Here is a 19,911-nt window from a genome sequence, read left to right as displayed (position 1 = left end):
AATTTTAACTCTTAGCATTAAGTCAGTCTCTATTAGAGTTAGTTGAAATGATATCTGAAGTCTTCCCAATGACTTCATTTTGAAAGCTTTTTTGAAAAGACATATAATGCTTATCACTGAATTATATGATTTTATCCTATTAATTAATATAATATACTAGCATATAATTTGAGGTGACTAGCTGGTGTAGTGAGTACAACACTAGGTCTGGAGTCAGGAAGACTCTTCCTGAATTAGAATCTGGCCTCAGACATTTGCTAGCTCTGACTCAGAGTGAATCACTTAACCCTATGTTGTCCCAATTTCCTCATCTATAATATAAGATGAGCTGGAGAAAGAAATGGCAATCCATTTTAGTATCGTTGCTAAGAAAACCCCAAAATGGGATCACAAAGAACTGGACTTGACTGAAAGAAATGAAATAACAATCCAAATAATTTCCATTACCATTTGAGATGATTTGTTCTCAGAGTGAAATAAAAAACACAAAGCTATGTTAAAAATCACACTGGCATTCTTTTTTAAGTGCCTGTTATAAATATATATATATATATATATATATATATATATATATATATATATATATTTATGTGTGTGTTATATATACATATATATTTATATATACACACATACATATTTTTTCAAATCTGTGGTGAATTTGTCTACATAATACTCTAAGAAGGCAATCAGTCAATCTCTATGACTATTATCCATTCATTTAAGTAAGTCCATATTAAAATACACACTGTCCAGTTAATTACACTTCTTTCTCACAGTATTGAAGCAGCTCTAGTAGGCACCATAGGTACACTGTCCTTAGGACTGAGAGGGACTCATTAGAAAAGCCTGAAGAAGATCTGGGTTGACCTAATCTCTTCCTTAATGACTACAGTTAACAGAGGTTCCAACTACCTCATACATACCTCATTAAGAAAACATTTTACTATTGACTGAGCTGGCAGGAATCTTTGAAAATATTTTTTTAATGAAGGCAGTGTAAGTTTCAAATGCAATAGAGCTATCACACATGAAAGCTAGATTCATGCCATTTTTTTGGACTTTAGTAGAGATAATCTCAGAGAGATTTACCAATACTCTTTATTAAATTTAACTGTATTATTCCATGTTCTTGCTAGCAATTATTGTTTTATTTCCAGACAAAAGTCAATTCTCCTTAGCAGTCAAAGCAGAGGCAAATAAAAATTGAGTAGCTCCACCTTTTCTCTGTTACCCATTGTCACACTCCTCATCCATACCAAACAGTGCTGCCCTTAGTCCTTTTTGATATATATATTTTTAAGAATCAAAGGAATCTCATCATGATATTTATATAGAGTTATATGGGACTTTTATGGTCATACATACTCAACTACCCATTTCATATTTTATGTAAGTTTATATTCTCTGTTTCTCTTTGATTTTCCCTATATGTATGGGAAGAAAGATAAGGGAATCAGCATTTATTAGGACATCTGCTATATTCCAGGCATTGTGCTAAGCCCTATACAAATATTATCACATAATTATTGTCACAAAAAGCTCTGTATAAATATTTGAACTTTACAATAGTCACATATCCCCATTTTACAGATAAGAAAACTGAGGGAAACAGAAGGTAAGTGACCTGCACTGGTCACATAATTAGTAAGTATCTGAGACCAAATTTGAACTCTAGTCTTCCTAACTCTTGGCACATTTGTGAATATGTCTTTATGGGGGGCAAAAAGTACTCCTTTGTGACCTGCAGGTCCCTGAACCACTTTTAGTTCTGACTCAGTTCCTAACCCTTAAAACTCATGGATTTGCCTCTAGGGCTGTACCTGTCCATCTCTGAAACACTGTTATTCAGACAGCAATACTGACATGGGGTTAGTTCCTCACTCAGGCTCACTTGAATGATGCAGTATTGGATACAAGCAATTGCCATTCCTGACAGGATCAAGGAGTGTATCTCCCTTACCTCTCATGGAAAGTCCCGGAGAGATGGCATTGCAAAATATATATTCAGAAGAGTGGAAGAAAAAAAGGGGAGTGGAAGCAGTCTTTGAGCCTTTTCCACCACTAACAAACAGTAGAAAGTGGAACAGAAGCAAAAGACACCCATGGTTTCTTATATAAAAGCACTAAGCCCTTCAGTGTTTTGCCAGGTCCAAAGATCAGGAGAAACTCTTTGCTCTGTAACCTAATAGATATACACACATAAATATGTGTATATTGGTGGGTTTATAAAGGTTTATGTCATTTGGACCTAGAACTCTGATGTGATCGGCCTAAGGAGCTCTCATAATATTTCTCAGGTTTATGTCTCCATTTAGAGGAACACAGGGAAATGTGAATATCTGGCTTGTTTTGCTCTTTTGAAAGGGCCCTTTCAAGCACTTAGGCTAGCTATGCATTGATCATAAACCAGTTCTTACTTAATCGGACTAAAAATGGGAAACAGGCTCATACCACACCTCCCTTGGTTATTAGGAAAACTCCCTTCCCTTCTGTGAAGTCCCTGTTTTGCTTATCCTTCTAATAGCTGCAAGGGCACTATTCCACTGTTCAGGCCTTTCTCCAGATTCTGTATGTAGCTCTATGGCTGTTTCTTTTTGTCTTATTGAACCTTGTTATATCCAGAGCAGAGCCCTTTGTTTTCATGTACCTTGAGGGTATTCCTATGGAGGAGAGGAGAAGGGGCTTACCTGTATTTTCGCTGTCATATGTGTATGTGCATAAATATATCAGATAAGGGGAAAATAGGTGATGTATACTTTTTTTTTGTTGACACTTCAAACAGAAAATTCTCTCATAATACAGCCACAATTTCAGATTAGATATGTTCTTGAGCAGGTTATAGTACTTGTATACTATTGTGAAAAACATTTTGAGGTCAATTATATTTAATACATAACTTTCTTTATGCTTCATCTGATATAATTATGATTTTTTAAAAAGCAATACACAGGATCCTATTTTTTGTCTGTATTTTGTAATTAAATATTTGCATAAAAGTCCCAAAATTACAATTTTAAGGTTGCTTTTAATAATTAAATACTCAAGTCTGATAGATCATAAGATTTTCATTATGGTCTCTATTCAGGTCTTTTCTTTCTTAATGTAGGAGAATAATGCTTAACCACTATGTAGGAGAATTGAGGGGGAAAGTGGATAGTAAATAGGTGACAAACTGATCCCCTATTTTTTCCATTAAAGTACAATGGGCTAATTGAAGACAACTTGAAGGAGTCTCATAGTAGGGGTTTGAGCTTTTAAAAAATTCTTAGATTAATATGATGAGACTTTAGGAGCAACATGATACTTAAATTTTTTTCATTATTACTATTATCATTATTATTTTTGCTTTAGACTTCATCTAGAAGTGCTTAAGTACTGTTGTTTATTCCCCCTACAGTAACTGCCATTATGAAAATGATGTCTAAATATTGACCCTCTTTAGCTCTGACTCAGTTGAGGTTGAGTTCTCCTGCTGACGTAGAATGTAAAAGGCATGCCCAAGTATAGCAAATCATACTTTTACACGCATTGCCTTCACATAGCCAATAGCTTGCTGAGGATATGCAGATTCATTCATAAGGGGATTTCAGATTTCACCAGAAATTGCCTTGAGCCTTCCTTGACTCGGGGAAGTTCAGGCTTTGCAGAGATTGTGCCAAAGGTGCATCTAACTGATAAGAAAGTTCATGGTCATACAGGTAAGAGAAAGTTTATATTCTATCCTTCCTTTGAGTCTGATGTAGTTTGCAATCCAGCACAATGTTTTGTCATAGTAGGCACTTGTTTGATTTTTTTCAGTTATTTCTGTGTAATGAAGGATTTGCCTCTAAATATAGTGCTGGCCCTTTTAAAAAAAAAAAATAGTGCTGATCCTTTATCAGCTAGTCATTGGATGACAGATTTAGAAGTGAATTGACCCTGAAAGATGGTCTAATGTCTCCCTTTTACATTTGAGGGAGCTGTTTTATTGTTTATTTTCTTTGAAGTTAACTTTTTAAAAATTCCTTATTTTTTCTTCTTGGCCTGTAGTTTAAAATGATATATCTATCATTTTGTAGACATTGGTTGTCCAAGTTCCAGTTCAGAACTATGGTTTTGTTTTTTAAAGAACTTGAATAAAGAAATTGTGAATAAAGTAGGTAAATCTGAAATTGTGAATTGTTTTGTGTTCCCAAACTTTCCCTTTTTGCCTTTTTAAAGTACAAGATTCAGGAGCTTTCCTGCATAGAGTACATATTCCAAATACTCAGAGATAAGGAAGCATAAGAGCTCTGCTTTTCCTTCCATCCCCAGGACTGTTTTCTCTTGGAATCATCAGCTCAGCCTCAATCCCCAGGCATGGAGTTTTGAATGTGTACATTCAGGAGAGTGGCATTCTGCTCAGAGAATGACTAAGGCATCTTGGATGAATTCTGTCTTTGAAAGAGGTGGGAAAGTTACATCAGATCAACATTTACAGTAAATGCCTTTTCCCCCTCTTTCCTGTAATGACTGCCTGTGAAAAAATGCATGAACTCTCTTGTTTTGAGGAAATGAGAGTTGTACAGCTCTATGCAAAACTCTCTGTCATTAATCAACCATATTTAAAGCCTAAAAGTACTTCAATCAAAATTCCTATTTTGTGTCTCAACCGATTTTATGTTTCAGCCTATTCTTGAAAAGGGAAAAACAATTATGATAAACATAGTTTAGGCTTAGTGTCAGTTAAAATAAAATTAAATCCTTTATTTCTGGTTTTTTGTAAGCCACTGAACATACTGATTTAGGGTTATAGAATTAATATTTGAACTTTTTATGGAGATAATTTGAGTATTTGGTATTAGTATCATGCTATCCAAAAGTTAGGAAGGAATTTGTAAGTGATCTGTTTCTTTCTTCTGCGCGTTAGTAATGTTATAAGAAGGATAGAGTTAAAAGTCCTCTAAGTAATCTTTTGTAGCACCTCACAACCCTCACTGAATACTGTCACTTTTCTATAAACCTTTATGACACTCAAAAAACTTTTTAAATATTATCTCTTTTAGTTAAACAATTATTTTTTAAAGATGAAGGAAACTGAGTCCTAAAAGTGAATGAATTTCATAGGTTATCAGCAATAAGAGCTAAAATCCACTTCAAGCTCTCCACACTCTTGGAATAAGATTTCTTCATGAGGACATATTGTGTTTCAGGCTGAATTTATATGCTTTCATTTTTTTTTGATTGGGTGCCCCTATTTACATTGGCTAAAAGTGCATATAAATAGCAATTGTTTTTGTTTTGATCAGAAACTCTTCGGGTCTTCCCCTCCCAAGTTATTTTTTTTTTTTTGACTAGATAAAAAAAGGCCATTCTCTGCCTCATTTCTTACTTAGCTTTAATCACTGATTGAGTGTTGCTTCAGTCAGATTGAAATCTGTTAAAGACCTTAGCTTAAAAAGGTTAAGACTTTCTACTACATCCCAGGCCATCTCCTGTTGTCTTGATCTATGTCTTGCCCCTAGACCTAATTGTTCCAGAGGAGAAAGTGAAGCAATGGATCTTGTACAACCCTCCCTCACTTAAATCTAATTCATTTGCATGTCATGGCATCCCCTCCCTGATGTCACGGTCCTCTTCTAGAAGGAAGGACAAACAATAGCAATAATTTTTTCTTTTACTTATACATTACAGATGTATTTTTTGTACATTATATAAAACATAAAAAAGAAATTTCATGATAATAAAATGAAGATGAAGATGAAAATATTTTCTTCTAGAGTTAATAAGGGCCACTGGATTTTATTGTGCTGGAAGAGACATGGAAAGTACTTTTAAAAAACAGTAATGTAAAAGATGGATTAAAGAGGGGAAGACCCCTTACAAAATCAACCACTCTTGCCCCATTACTTTATCAGATAAGGAGAATAATCCAGGCAGGCTCAATCCTAAACTGATAATCACACAAAATGTCTTCTGATTTCAAATCCAGTCTTCTTCCACTATTTCCCTGATTGGCAGCCATGGATCCATCCTCACTCTAGGGTTCAGCTTCTTTCCTTGTTTAATTTGCCTCTTAGGTGGGAAAAAGGCCAGACTTTCCTACTGTCCTGACAGCTCTCTTGAATGAGGTCATGGCCAAACCACTACTTGTGGAGGGTGACCACTTACATTGGTGGTCCAGACAGCCAGGGAGAAAGGTGCTGCATTGGTTTCCAGACTTGGCAACTTGAGTTACTTGAAGTAACTCAGATGAAGTGCTCTCGCTGCTTGAGTTTTAAGTGATAACATTAAGTAAATGTTTTAAAATTTGACAAACCCTGGAAGGACATGGGGAGACAAGCTGAGAAGTCCCCAGTTTACTTGGGTTTTCCAGTTTAATTCAAGTTTAGGCAGAGAGGCAGGAAGTTGCCATTAGTCCAGGCCCACAGAGGATCCTTGGGGGTCCCTCTGCCCAGAAATCCCTAACCTCACTGCTATTGGAATTGGAAAACCTTGCCTTATTCTACCTCATAGAAATGGTGGTTGTTTCTGTCTGTGATATGTCCCTTTTCGGTGCTGCCTCTTCACCTCCAGCCGCCCCAGCCCCCTTCATGTGCTGCTGGCCCAAACTATCGGCTTCCTCCTCAGCAGCTGGAGAGGGACAAGGGTCCTTTGTCTCCCTCCTACCCTAGACTATGTTAGGAGGTCATTTCCATACTGTGTCTCAGAGCTCAAGAAAATAAAGCCCCGGACCCAGACCATGAGAGAACTCCCTATGAAGCTTTTGAGGTAAATTAACAGATTCTCAGTCATCTCATAAGCATATTCACCACTGATGAAAACAAGGTGGAAATCAAGACAGCAAATTTGTCAGTGTGCTGACTTTATATGTGAAGGAGATGATTTACAAGGAAGATTTCTGCCCAGGGCCAAAAGACTAGGATGAGAGAGAGAAGAGTGAGTGGAGATGGACTTCCCTCCCCCGTCCCTCCCATCCCCATCACCACTGGCAGACTGGGGAGGGCCAGCACAGGCAGTCATCCATGGCTGGGGGAGTTTCTCTTTAAAAGGAAGTGTACCTTCCACGTGGGAGGAGGGAGGAATCATGCCCCAGTTGAATGCTGCCAGCCTGCATGGGGCCCTTTTTGCATAGTGCTAGTTATATATCCTCTTTTGGAAATTTGTTGAAATAGTTTTAAAACAACGACAACAAAAACAAACAAACAAACAAACACTTCAGTGTCCATGCCTTTGGTTCCTCCCAGAATTTTCCACATGAATTAAATGTTATGTAACTCATGATCCATGATCTTTCCCTTTTAACTTTTAAAGAAAACAAAAGCAATCAGACAAAATAGCATCCTTTCAAAAATGGGTGAAGATAAGAAACTACTCATATATGTTTAATCCTTCTGATTGAAGTCACAGTCAGGATTGTAAATTCCCTTGGACACCTACCCCCTTTCCTATTCTTTTTCCTTTTCTTTCTTCTAATCTGCCAGCCTGATGATTAGGTCAATAAATTATGCTAACCTTCAAATAGTGATTGCTGTGACAATTCAAGAAGAGAGCAGGAAATTCAAACTCAGACTTAGATACTTAGCAACTTTGGGACTCTGAACCTCTTCCTCAGTTTCCTTATCTCTAAAATGGGAGCAATAATAGTACATACCTCCTCAGCACTTGTGTTGTGAAAATAAAATGAGGAAATATGTTTAGAGTGCTTCATAATTCTTAAAGCACTATGTGAATGCTATTATTATTATTACATAAAATAATTTCTTTCCCATAGGTTTTTTTTTTTTTAACAGCCTTGTAGGGAAATAGTGCCAAATGACACATATGCCTAAAAGTAGATAAATTTTCTAACTTTATATTTTTATGGAACTCTCTAAAAAAGTGTTGATTACTTTTGTCTCATGAACACCATATTCATTTTTTTTCCATGCCTCGATTTGCTCTATATAGTTTTTTTCCTATCTTCAGTCAGAATGGACATTTATGATTAGTCAGGGATGTGGTCATATAATTCATGAACTCTTTAACCTTATCCCCAAATAACCAGGGATGTTGTCACCCAATTCATCAGCTCCATGGCCTTTCCCCTTAATTTTTTGGGGAAACCCTACCCTTTCAAAAGTGCAGGAAGGACAAGAAGCTACTCACACAGACTTAGTCCCATGACTTCAGTTAAAAGCATAAACCTCTCCTTCCACTTCCTGTCCCAGCCTACTACTCGTCTGATAATTAGGTCAGTAAATTATACCACTTCCTTGCCTGAAATTGTTTCTTTTATCCCTTGATTCTTTCTCTTTCTGGTGGAATTATCCTATGATTAAACTCATGAACATCTAGACATCTGTCTAAAACTGAATGAACTAACATAAAGAAGTGAATTTTTGTTTTCCTTTTCTAATGTCATATTGACTCATGAACTTGTAGACCAGGACAGAACAACACTTAATCAACTCTTGGTCTCAGAATTAGAGAAACATGGGATCTGGAATCAGGAATGAGCAATAGAGCTTCCAGGAAGAAAGAAAATGTCATAAGTAAGGGATAATAAGAGGTAAAGGTCAAACAAAAGAAATAAATTACTATAAAATAGAGCCATGCATGGGATAGGTAGGTAGTGTGGTGATAATGTGCCAGAGTTCTAGAATGAGGAAGTCCTGAGTTCAAATGTGGTTTCAGACATTGTGTGACTGGGCAAGTCACTTAATCCTGTTTTTCCTCAGTTTCCTCATCTGTTAAGTGAACTGGAAAAGGAAATGACAAATCATTTCAGTATCTTTACCAAAAAAATCCCAAATGGAGTCAGACACAACTGACACAATTAAACAATAACAAGGTAGAAAGAGATTTTAAAATTAAATTAAAATTAAACCTGATGCTTTGTTTATCCATCTTAAAATCCTCATGTTTTGAGAGGCTACAGCTATTGATCACTTTCAGTTCCTCGGTGGTCAAATAAGAAAGCATGGGGAACTAAAACTGTTTTTGAAGACCATTTTTATATTTATTTGGTCCAACTGTTAAAAAAATAAAGCAGAGACAACAGTATTATATTTAAAATATTGCTGATTTTAAGTAATGCCCCAGGTCATCCAACTACACCTGTGATCTGCACTGTGTTGGTCATTGCCAGTTTCAGCCTCTGAGGACTTCCAAAGTACACCTTGTGACTTTCTCAGGGGAATATTCTCATCCTCTCAGCCTGTTAAGATTATCTCTGGTTGTATTGCTTCAGACTGACCTCTTGCGTAGTTCTGGAGTTCATGAAGTCAAGATAGTTTCTTATTGGATTCCTTGATCATCATTTCCAACTTCATAGTTTTACTAGAATAGATAATGCAGAAGCTAGATGGTTTAGCCCCCTTTCAGGCAACCATCTTGATAGGAAGTCCTCCTTGACTGACTCTTAATATCATAGAGAAGAGAAATTGTACTTGTTTGATTTGGCCCAAATTACAACTTAGATAAAGCTTAACATAAGGAAAAACTTCAATCATGGACAGAAAAGGCCACTTCAGGACAAGTGAGTCTAAAGTCTTTTAAAGAAGACTTTATGAGTACTTGTTAAAGATGTCATAGATGGGCTTCATGATTCAGCAACTTTCGATCTATTCTATGATCATCTGAGTCAGGAGAAACCAATGTTCAATTCCTGTTTTTAATATTCACTACTTATATGATTCTGGATAAGCCACTAAATCTCAGTGACTTTTAGTTTCTTGATTCAGAAAATGAAGACAATGCTTAAGGGATATTTGAGGTAAACATCTATAAAGCTTTAAAGTCCTATATAAATGTAGTCTCTGATCAATCCTTACTTTCTCTGCCTTATAACTATGCTCTACAAGTTGGTGATAGCCATAACCCAAAATATTGCCAATATAGCCAAAATATTACAGAGAAGCAATAATAATAATTATCTATTAAGTTCTTTTCTTTGTCACCATCCAAACATTTAGAATCATTTAAAACAAAATGAAAGCATAGCTACCCATGACACAATTAGTATCTTTGTTCTAGTGTCTGTTTATTATGAAATACTTAGGTCTTAAGTCTCTGACTTTGTCCTTTTGTGGACTCCACATTCTCCTTACGGAGCATAAGCTTATTGTGCTGCTTTCAAGACGACCAGACTATTTGTCCATGCCATATATAATATAGAGTTAAGTCCAGGAAAAAAAGAAAAGAATTCATACAAACCCCTATTAATTGGCCAGGAAAGTCCTTAATTCATTTTCAATGGAATTGTTGAATCTTAGCATGATAGAGGGAGAATCACAAAGATTATTAAGATAGCTGTGGTAACAATTCTTCATTTTTGGCCCCAGGAATGAGCGTGGTGCTTTTTCAAGGCTCAGAAATACTCAAGTTTGGTAATCTAAAGGGAACTCCATTTCCAGGATGTTTCTTGTTAGTATAAGCAAGAAAGACAAAAGGTCAGGGAGTCACAGAGTGTAAAAGTACAAAGAGACCTTAGGGGAACATCTAGACCAGTTCATTCTTTTGATAAATGAGAAAATTGAGGCCCAAATAGACTATGATTTAAGTAAGATCACACACCTAGGTATTAATATGCCAAGTCCACTAGCCTTTCATCTATACCATGCTGCTCTGTATTTTGAGCCTTGTGGTATCCTAGATCTTACTTCTGCTTGTGATCTTTATGGTTCAGGATACCTGATTTGTAAAATGAGGTTTTGTTTTAACTCCATGGAGTTAAAATGTGTGGTGCTTAAATGCATATTGGCTGGTTTATTCTTTTATTCTCTAGAGGGAAAATTTATAGTATAAACAAGAGCATAGGATCTATATTTAATCCACCTGACAGAACAGAATGTTTTGAGACTTTCACATATTGTATGCAAATAATTCTGCTTATTATAAATCATTCCTCTCTCTTCATTAAAGCAGGACCTGTGCTTGGAAAGACTTTGTTAACAATTACAATTAGTTTGCCCCTGAAAGTCATAAAACTGCAGTTTTTAAAAATCCTGTAATTAAGAACTCTCACTAATTCAGTCTTTCAATTATTTAGTGAGGTTTTGTTGTAATACCTTTTCTTCTTCAAAGGCATTATGAGAATCGAAAAAAAATTTTTTTATAATCTGAGCATTTAAGTTCCTTGAAGATATGTATACTTTAAATATAAAGGGAGTGCTTATGAGTAATTATCAGGAATTACTTCTACCCCCACAGAAGATTTTGTAGAAAAGCCACTTCTAGCAGCCCACAGCTTCTTTTTCCTCTTTTTATTCCTACTCCATGCAAGGCTGCCACCTTGAAGTACCACCCACCACAACCCTGCTTTGCTCCTAATTCCCTATACATTCTGTTGCATCTTAAAATACCTCAGGCAATATAGTCTGCCAAGTAAATACAAGCAAAGGTTTGCTTTTTTTCTGGGAGAAGTGGCTCTCACAGACCTCATTTCTCATGAACATTTCTCTAGTCAGAGATGGAGAGTAATAACAGTTGTTTGTATATGTATGAATGTGATATTAAAAAAAAAAAACTAGCTGATCCAATTCAGAGGCAGGATGATGTTGGTTCAAGTCCTGCCACTGATATACCGACATCATGACTCTAGCCAAGTCATTTAGCTTGTAGGTTACCAGAGATCTCATTGTCCTGGACAGATAATATGGTTCTCAATCTCCATTTCAACTAGTCATAGAAGTTTATGATGTATTAACCAATGAGATGTTCTGATACCTTTAAAGATGATCCTTTTATGATGGATTATATCAAAAAGGTATCAGCCAGTTGGCTAAATAAGACAAACTACTCATACTAATGTGATCTTTAAAAAAAAAATAAAGCCTTGAAGACAAGCCAATCAAAAATTAGAACAGTAATAGAAGGCCCTATTGGCTTCCTGCTCCATGGAGCATGGCAGGCATTTTATAGCAGACTAGGAAACAATGCTTCCAGAATTAAAAAATAGAAGAGATTGCAAAGGAAGACTATGTATGGATGAAACCATTGCAGAGAGGGGAGAATTTCTCTCTGAACCATACCCTCCTTTGGCCCATGCTTTGATTAGACCAGTAAATTAGACCTACATGTAGCAAGGGATAGAAATATATATTACATACAGATAAAGATCCAGAGAGATAATTACCCCAGGAGAGGAAACAACTCCAAGGATTATGATTCTTGGCAGCAGTAGACCCAAGTGATGAACAGACTCTGGAAGTCCAGCTGAGCAACCACCAACTGGTAACTATAGACTCAAGAGAAATTTTTCAGAAGGCTACACAGAAAAAGAAATAATTTCTAGACACTGCAATATGGAGTTGAGAGTTGCCTTGGTTACACATGTATCTTCACTCCACTGTAATTTAAATGTGTGTTCATTTTTTCCCACAGAGGTTGGATATATTTGGGAGAGAGTATACCCCAAGTTTATAGGAGGAATATTTTGTAGCAATTCTGTTCTTATCATACACTACCTTAGCAGATGCCTTTGCTAAGAGCTAATTAATTATATCTACTGACATGACAATTAATGAGCAGTACACTGGTAGGGGCTTATAAGATTCTGTCATTTTTTTTAAAATTAGAAATGCAGACTCATAGGATTACCCCACAGAACATAAAGTAGCAGAAGTTCTGTGGGAACCCAACCTTCAAATACAAATGCACTTTAGGTTAGTAACCCAGAGGGGGTGCCGTAACTCTAAGTTGCAGAGAAGATGCCGATTTGCATAGGTAGAGGAAGCTGCTCACCTGGAGATCTCTGCATTTCTGAAATTGGTCTGTTTCCACAAATAGCCACACAAACACATGTGCACTGCTTTAAGATTTGCATCATGTTTTCCTTAAAACAAATAGTATGTGGCATAGGTATTATTTTAATTTTTATGAAGGAAGTTCAATGTTAAAGCTAGTAACTGTTAAGAACTGGGATTTTAACCCAAGTCTTTCCTGATTCAAAGTCTCATATATTTTTAACTACAGAAATGACTGAACATAAATTCATGTAGTTTATCTGTCATATGACTATTGACTCACAATATCTTTGAGCAGGTATTAGAGAAAACTTTAACAAAGTTATCTGAATTAGAGAGAGATATTATAGAAGTTTTGAAAATTCCAGCTTTATTATTTTCCATTGTATGATATGTAGCTCAGTCTAAGAGAAATCTATTCAGGCCAAATACTTAAGATTTTTTAAAATGTTATTTTAGTTGAACTAATAATAGGGATAAAAATTGTTGATGTTTTTCCTTCTTGTTTGATTCTTTTGTGAGTCCCCACTTGGGATTTTCTTGGCAAAGATACCGGAGTGGTATGTTATTTCTTTCTTCAACTTATTTTACAGATGAGGAAACTGAGGCAAACAGTGTAAGTGACTTGCCCAGAGTCTCATAGCTAATATGTGTTTGAGGTCAGATTTGAACTCAGGAAGCTAAGGCCTGACTCCAGGCCTACCACTCCATCTACTGTGCCGACTACTGGTCTGGGCAGTAGAACTGCTATTGCACTGATATAGGGAATTCTTTTCACTGATTCAGAGAGCACCTGCGCTCCAACTCTTAATGAGTTGCTTAGAGCATTGAGAGGTTGATAAATCTTGTGCCTAGAATGACACAGCTAGTATACATCTACTTAGTCTTTCTGCCTTTAAGGCTAATGTACTATGCCAGGTTATCTCTCCCAGTTAATAATAGTTATTAAATGGAATAGTTTAGATAGAATCTGTGGAATGAAAATTGGTGTTAATGTAGGTTCCATGAGGGGAGCAGTGTGGTAGAGCCATCTCTTAACTAGCCAGATTTCAGAAAGTAATGGGAGAAATTTTAATTATGAAGTTTAAACTATATATATTCCCCCCCCCACAGAACTAGTTGTTAAATATTTACCAGCATATCACTGAATATACTTAAACTTCCTATTTTTCCTGGATCCTAGGACAGAACTTTGCACACAGTGAGCACTTAATTTTTTTTGGTTTTGAGTAGAATTATTTTAAGGTACTTATTAATAAGAGACAGTCAACCATCCTATTCTGTGGAAACAGGGTTTGACTTTGTTTAAAAATGTTTTTGACTTCTGGTTCCAAGATGATGGAGTGAAGAAGGAACCCTCTGAAACCTTCCCAAGTTCCCCTCTAGAAAGGGGACTACCTCAGAATTGATGCAAGAGCAGGGAAGCAGCTTACTGGCCCAACAGGAAAAGTCTGTTTCACTGGGGTGAGAGGGAGCAAGGTCTAAAGATAGAAGTAGCAGTGGCCAGTCAACCTCACAGCAGGGGGCCTGCAGGAAGGCTTCAAGCCTGGGACAATCCATCAGTAAAGCCCTGCCCTCTTGCAAGCCAATAGACACTTGGGGAAGTGAATACATAAGATCCCACCCCCCAGCACAATCCACCAGGGATGCCTTCATCCCATTGCTGACCAGTAGTGAAGCCCCACTAAAGGACTGAAAACAGGGAGACCTTCACCCCTGGGGTCTACCAACAGAGAGATCCTGTTTCCCTAGCAATACAGCATCAGGGGTCCACCTCTAGAGCAGCTAAAAAGTCCCTCCTCCAGGACCAGCCACCAGAAAAACTGTTATCTTAGCAACCCAGCATCAAGGTTCCACCCCTGGAGCAGGCCAGCCCTGCAGCTAAATCCCACACCCAGGGAAGGCCAATGGGGAGACCCCAAACCCCAGTAAAAACTTCTCTCCAGAAAAAGGAAGCAGCTAAGCCCAGAAGTCCAATGAAAGCCATAGTAAGACCAAGAATCCTAGCAAAACAAAGGTTCAGACAGTCTCAGAGAAGGAATGAGGTAAACTGAATGGGGCAAATTATCCCTCATAAAAGAACTATTATAATAGCTATATTATTACATATTGTTATACATAATATGTGTTATATTATAATATAATGGAGGGGAAGATGGAAAATGAAAAGAAGTAGTGGTGGGCCATTTAAAACTTATCCTCATCAAAATTGGCTCAAAGAGAAAATAGCATACACACACAGGTGGATATAGAAATCAAATCTTACCTTGTAAAGAACTAAAAAGGGACAGGGATAATAGAAGAGGAAGAGGTGACTGATAAAAGGGATGGTATATTGGGGGAAATGATAATCAAAAATAAAATATTATGAGGAGGGAAAGAATGGAGTATGAGAGAAAAGGGAATAAACAAGTGAAAATGGTAGAGAGGGAATTACACTATAAATATTAATGGTATGAACTCACCCACAAAATGGAAGTGGATAGCAGAATAGATTAAAACCCAGAATCCTACAATATGTTATTTACAAGAAACATATATGAAGCAGGGAGATGCACACAGGGTAAAGGTAAAGGGATAGAGCAGAATTTATTATGCTTCAGCTAAAGCAAAGAAAGCAGGATAGCAACCAAGATCTCAGACAAAGAAAAAAAAAAAAAGGTCTAATTAAAAGGAATGAAGGAGGAAACTATATCTTGCCAAAAGGATCATAGACAATGAAGTCATAGCAGTACTAAACATGTATTCACCAAATGGTATAGCTTCTAAACTTTTGAAGAACTTGAATGAGTTGGAAGAAATAGACAACATAAAATAATTGGGAATCTACCTGCCAAGACAAATCCAGGAACTACATAGACACAACTATGAAAACTTTTCACACTAAGTCAGATCTAAATAATTTTTTAAAAATATTAATTGCTCATGGCTAGGCTGAGCTAGTATAATAAAATGACAATTCTACCTAAATCTACTTAATTAGTGCCACACCAATCAGACTATCAAAAGGTTTATGTTATAGAGCTAGAAGAAATAGTGACATCTGAAAGAACAAACGCTCAAGGATATCAAGGGGATCCATAAAAAAATGCAAAAGAAGGGAAGGTGGTCTACAAATATCAGATCTCAAACTATTATAAAGCAATCATTATGAAAACAATCGGTACTGGTCAAGAAATAGATGGTGAATCAATGGAATAGATTAGGTACAAGTTACACGATAGTAAATTACCATAATAATCAAGCATATGATAAATTTAAAGATCCAAGTTTTTGGAACAGAAATTCATTATTTGACAAAAATTATTGGAAAAACTAGAAAACAGTATGGCAGAATCTAGGTATTGACCAACTTTTTACACCAAATGCCAAGATATGGTCAAAATGGTTACAGGATTTAAATAAAAGATAATAATAAAATAAGCAAATTAAGAGATCCTAGAATAGTTATGGATACGGAAAGAATTTAGAACCAAAGAAGATATAGAGATCATTGTGTAATTAAAAATGGATGATTTTGATTATCAAATTAAAAATGTTTTTGTACAAACACAACCAATATGACGAAAATTATAAGGAAAATAGAAAACTGGAAGAAAAATTTTCCAACAAGTATCTCTGATAAAACCTAATTTCTCAAATATATAGAAAGAACTGACTGAAATTTATAAAAGTATAAATCATTTCCCAATTGATAAATGATCACAGGATATGAAACAGGCAGTTTCCAGACAAAGAGATCAAAGATATTTATAGTCATATGAAAAATACTCTAAATCACTTTTGATCAGAGCAATTCAAATTCAAACAACTCTAAATTACCATTTCATACCTATCAGATTGGCTAATATGGCAAAAAAAAAAAAAAACCCAACCTTCCTGTTTGGATCCAAGTGATCTAACCATTCTGAAGAGCAATTTGGAACTATCCCCAAAGGGATATAAAATTGTGTACGTCCTTTGATCCAGAAATACCACTGCTAGGTCTATGTCCCAAAGACATCCAAGGAAGGGGAAGGACCTAGTTATACAAAAATATTTCTAAACAGCTCTTTTTTGTGTGGTATCTAAGAATTGGGAATCAAAAGGATACCCATGAATTGAGGAACAGCTAAACAAGTAGTAGTATATAATTGTAATGGAATTGTATTGTGCTGTAAGAAATGACAAGCAGGATGATTTCAGAAAAACCTGGGATTTACATGAACTGATTTAGAAAGTGAACAGAAATAGGAGAAAGTTGTAAACAGTAATAGCAATATTGTTGGGCAAAGAACTGTGAATTACTTAGTTGTTCTCAGCAATACATTGGTCCAAGACAACTCCAAAGGACTAATGATGAAACATATTGCCCCCAGAGAAAGAACTGATATTGATTGAATACAGATTGACGCATGGTATTTTTCACTTTTTTTCTTTTATTTGATTCTTCTTGTACAAAATGACTAAAATGAAATGTTTTACAATAAAAAGTATCATTTTAGAGTAAATTAGGCTAATACTTCAGTTAAAAAAAAAGCTAATATTTGGGGAAGCTTTTCTTCTGATATGGTAATAGGTGTGCTTATCAGAAGAAACCTGACAAGTTTTATTTCAAGTGATTTGCAAGATTTTACTGTAATTGGAGATGAAATGAATGAAATTGGTTTATTGAAATTTAGTAGTTTGGGTTTTTTCTGTTTCAAAAATTTCAGAATTGTTTAAGAACTATCACATTCATGAATATTCCTTTTCGATATAGGACTCAAAGTCATATGTGACTCTATTCTTTTATTTTATGATGTTATCCTGAATTTAACTATCAAAAAAATGTTCCTTGAAGAACACAAAAAGAGGATGATATATATGAAACCATGGATCTCTCTTTCATATGTATATTTTTGAAAAATAGATAAGTGCTACTACAGTTTCCAAAAATGGAATAGAGTAGCCTGTTCCAGCTCTTGATCCAGCACCTTGGCAGCAAGAGGACACCCTCAGGAAGGGACAGGGGAAGGCAGCATGTGCCCAGCTGATCAGCTATAGTTCTCTGTCCTCTCAGACTGCCTTGGAAAATAGCCCATAAGGGCCCCAGACCACCATACCTTCTTTCAGCCAAACCCCCACAGATGATGTCTGACTGATGCTGGCTAACAAGAAGATAGTGGTACCATTAATAGAAATGGTTGAAATTTTAGGAAATTTCAGATTTTAGGAAAATGAATATGGAATTTGGAATTCCAGGGCTCTCAAATTTTCTCTCCATTTACTATATTCTGGCCTACTCCCTAACACCAGTCTGACTGATAAGAAAGTTAGGTTCTTTCCTGACTCATTGGGGAGGGGATTTTTGAAACAAGTTCTAATAAAAAAGGCCTCTAAAAAGTCAAAGAGGTTTGGCATATTCTCCTTCAAATAGGACAATTTTTTCACTTTCACTTTCATTCTTTGTCTTCTGAGGTTATTGCACTGATCTGCACAGTGGCCCATGCTAAGAAGTCTGTTTTAGTTTTGCTCTTAGGTTTTGATTTTTTTCACTCTTATGATGAACAACAACAAAAAAAAACCTTCATTAACTATTCTTGTCCTTGGTGATTTTTTTTTCTTCTTCCTCCAATATGCCATATTATTTTTATTTCCCTTGGCTGCTTCCTTCCATCCTGCTAGGGTTATTTGTATTTATAATTCTGGAATCCTCTAGGCCAGGGCCTTAACGAGGGCCTGAATTCGGGTGGTGGCAATCTCAGAGATATGTGAGTGAGGTTGCTAGGGTAAAGTTATTAGACTTAGTGAACGATTGCATGTAAGGTAAAAGAATGGAAGCACAAATAAGTCAGAGTATGGGCAGATAGGTGGTGTGGAAGATACAGGGGGGGACCCGACATCAGGAGGGCCTGAACTCAAATCCAGCCTCAGACCTTTCTTAGCTGTGTGACCCTGGCCAAGTCAAGTAATGCTGTCTGCCTCTGTTTGCCCATTTGTAAAATGAACTGGAGAAGGAAATAGCAAACCCCTCTGCAGTATTTTTGCCAAGAAAACCCCAAACAAGGGTACAAAGAGACACATTTTAAACAACCCAAAACAACAGAAGCTCATTGAGAACAAACTAGGAGAAGCGCCAGAAGTAGTTCTACCTCCATGTTTGAGAAGAAAAACGTACCTTCTTTCTTGCATCTTTCTTATTAGAGAAGGGAAGAGAATAAATATTTATGGTATAGCTGCTAGGTACCAGGCAGTGCTAAGCACTTTTTATAAATCTTATCTCATTTAATCATAACATTCCTAGGCAGTAAGTGCTGTTATTATTCCCATTTTACAGATGAAAAAATGGAGGCAAACTGAGGGCAAACGAGTGTCCAGGTCCATATAGCTAGTGAGTGTCTAAGGCTGGACTGGAATACAGAGCTCCTTGAGTTCAAGCCCAGCACTCTAACCACTGACCCACCTGCTGCCTCGATTCTAGCCATTTCTCAGACATTTCAATCAGTTCATTTTAGTTCTCTCAAGATGGAAGAATTCTTAGTGGTGCTGTAATTTATTTTACAAATGAGGAAACTTAAGCCCAAGGAGGCCACAAAAAGCCACACCTGTGCCAGAGCTGCTAGTGTTCTTTTCCCTATACCACTGCTCCTTCCCGAGGGGATCTTTTCCATTAACTTAGATGCTCCTATTCTAGGTAGCAAGTCTTAAAAAAAGAAATTCATTGACTGAATGTTGATCAAAGCATAGTATTTTCTTCTTTCTTTTGTTGTTGTTGGTGGTGTTTTCTTATTTGTTTTCTTGTGTTTTTTTCCCTTTTGATCTGATTTTTCTTGTGAAGCATAATGAATATGCAAATATATTTAGAAGAATTGCACCTACTTAATCTATAGTGTATTGCTTGCTATCTAGAGGGGGGCAGGAAGAAGGGAGGGAGAAAAATTTGGAACACAAGGTTTTGCAAAGATAAATTTTTACAACTTTTTTTGGGCTATCAAACTCCAGCAGTGCCATTACTGGGTCTGTGTCCCAAAGAAATCATAAAAAATGGAAAAGGACCCACGTGTGCAAAAATGTTTGTGGCAGCCTTTTTTTGTAGGGGAAAGGAACTGGAAACTGAGTGGATGCCCATCAGTTGGGGAATGGCTGAATAAGTTATGGTACATGAATGTTATGGAATATTATTGTTCTGTAAGAAACAACCAGCAGGATGATTTCAGAATGGTCTGGAGAAATAGGAACTGATGCTAAGTGAAGTGAACAGAAC

The 19,911-nt window shown here is 36.4% G+C and overlaps 1 long non-coding RNA gene across 1 annotated transcript in view; it reads left to right on the top strand.

Moving 5' to 3' along the window:
• LOC116419682 overlaps positions 1-19,911 on the top strand; it is a 175,987-nt gene that overhangs the window by 84,704 nt on the left and 71,372 nt on the right. The gene's annotated exons all lie outside the window — the stretch shown is intronic.

The sequence above is a fragment of the Sarcophilus harrisii genome, chromosome 5, assembly GCF_902635505.1.
Source record: "Sarcophilus harrisii chromosome 5, mSarHar1.11, whole genome shotgun sequence".
Taxonomy (NCBI): Eukaryota; Metazoa; Chordata; class Mammalia; order Dasyuromorphia; family Dasyuridae; genus Sarcophilus; species Sarcophilus harrisii.
This window is presented reverse-complemented; position numbering and strand designations above follow the sequence as displayed.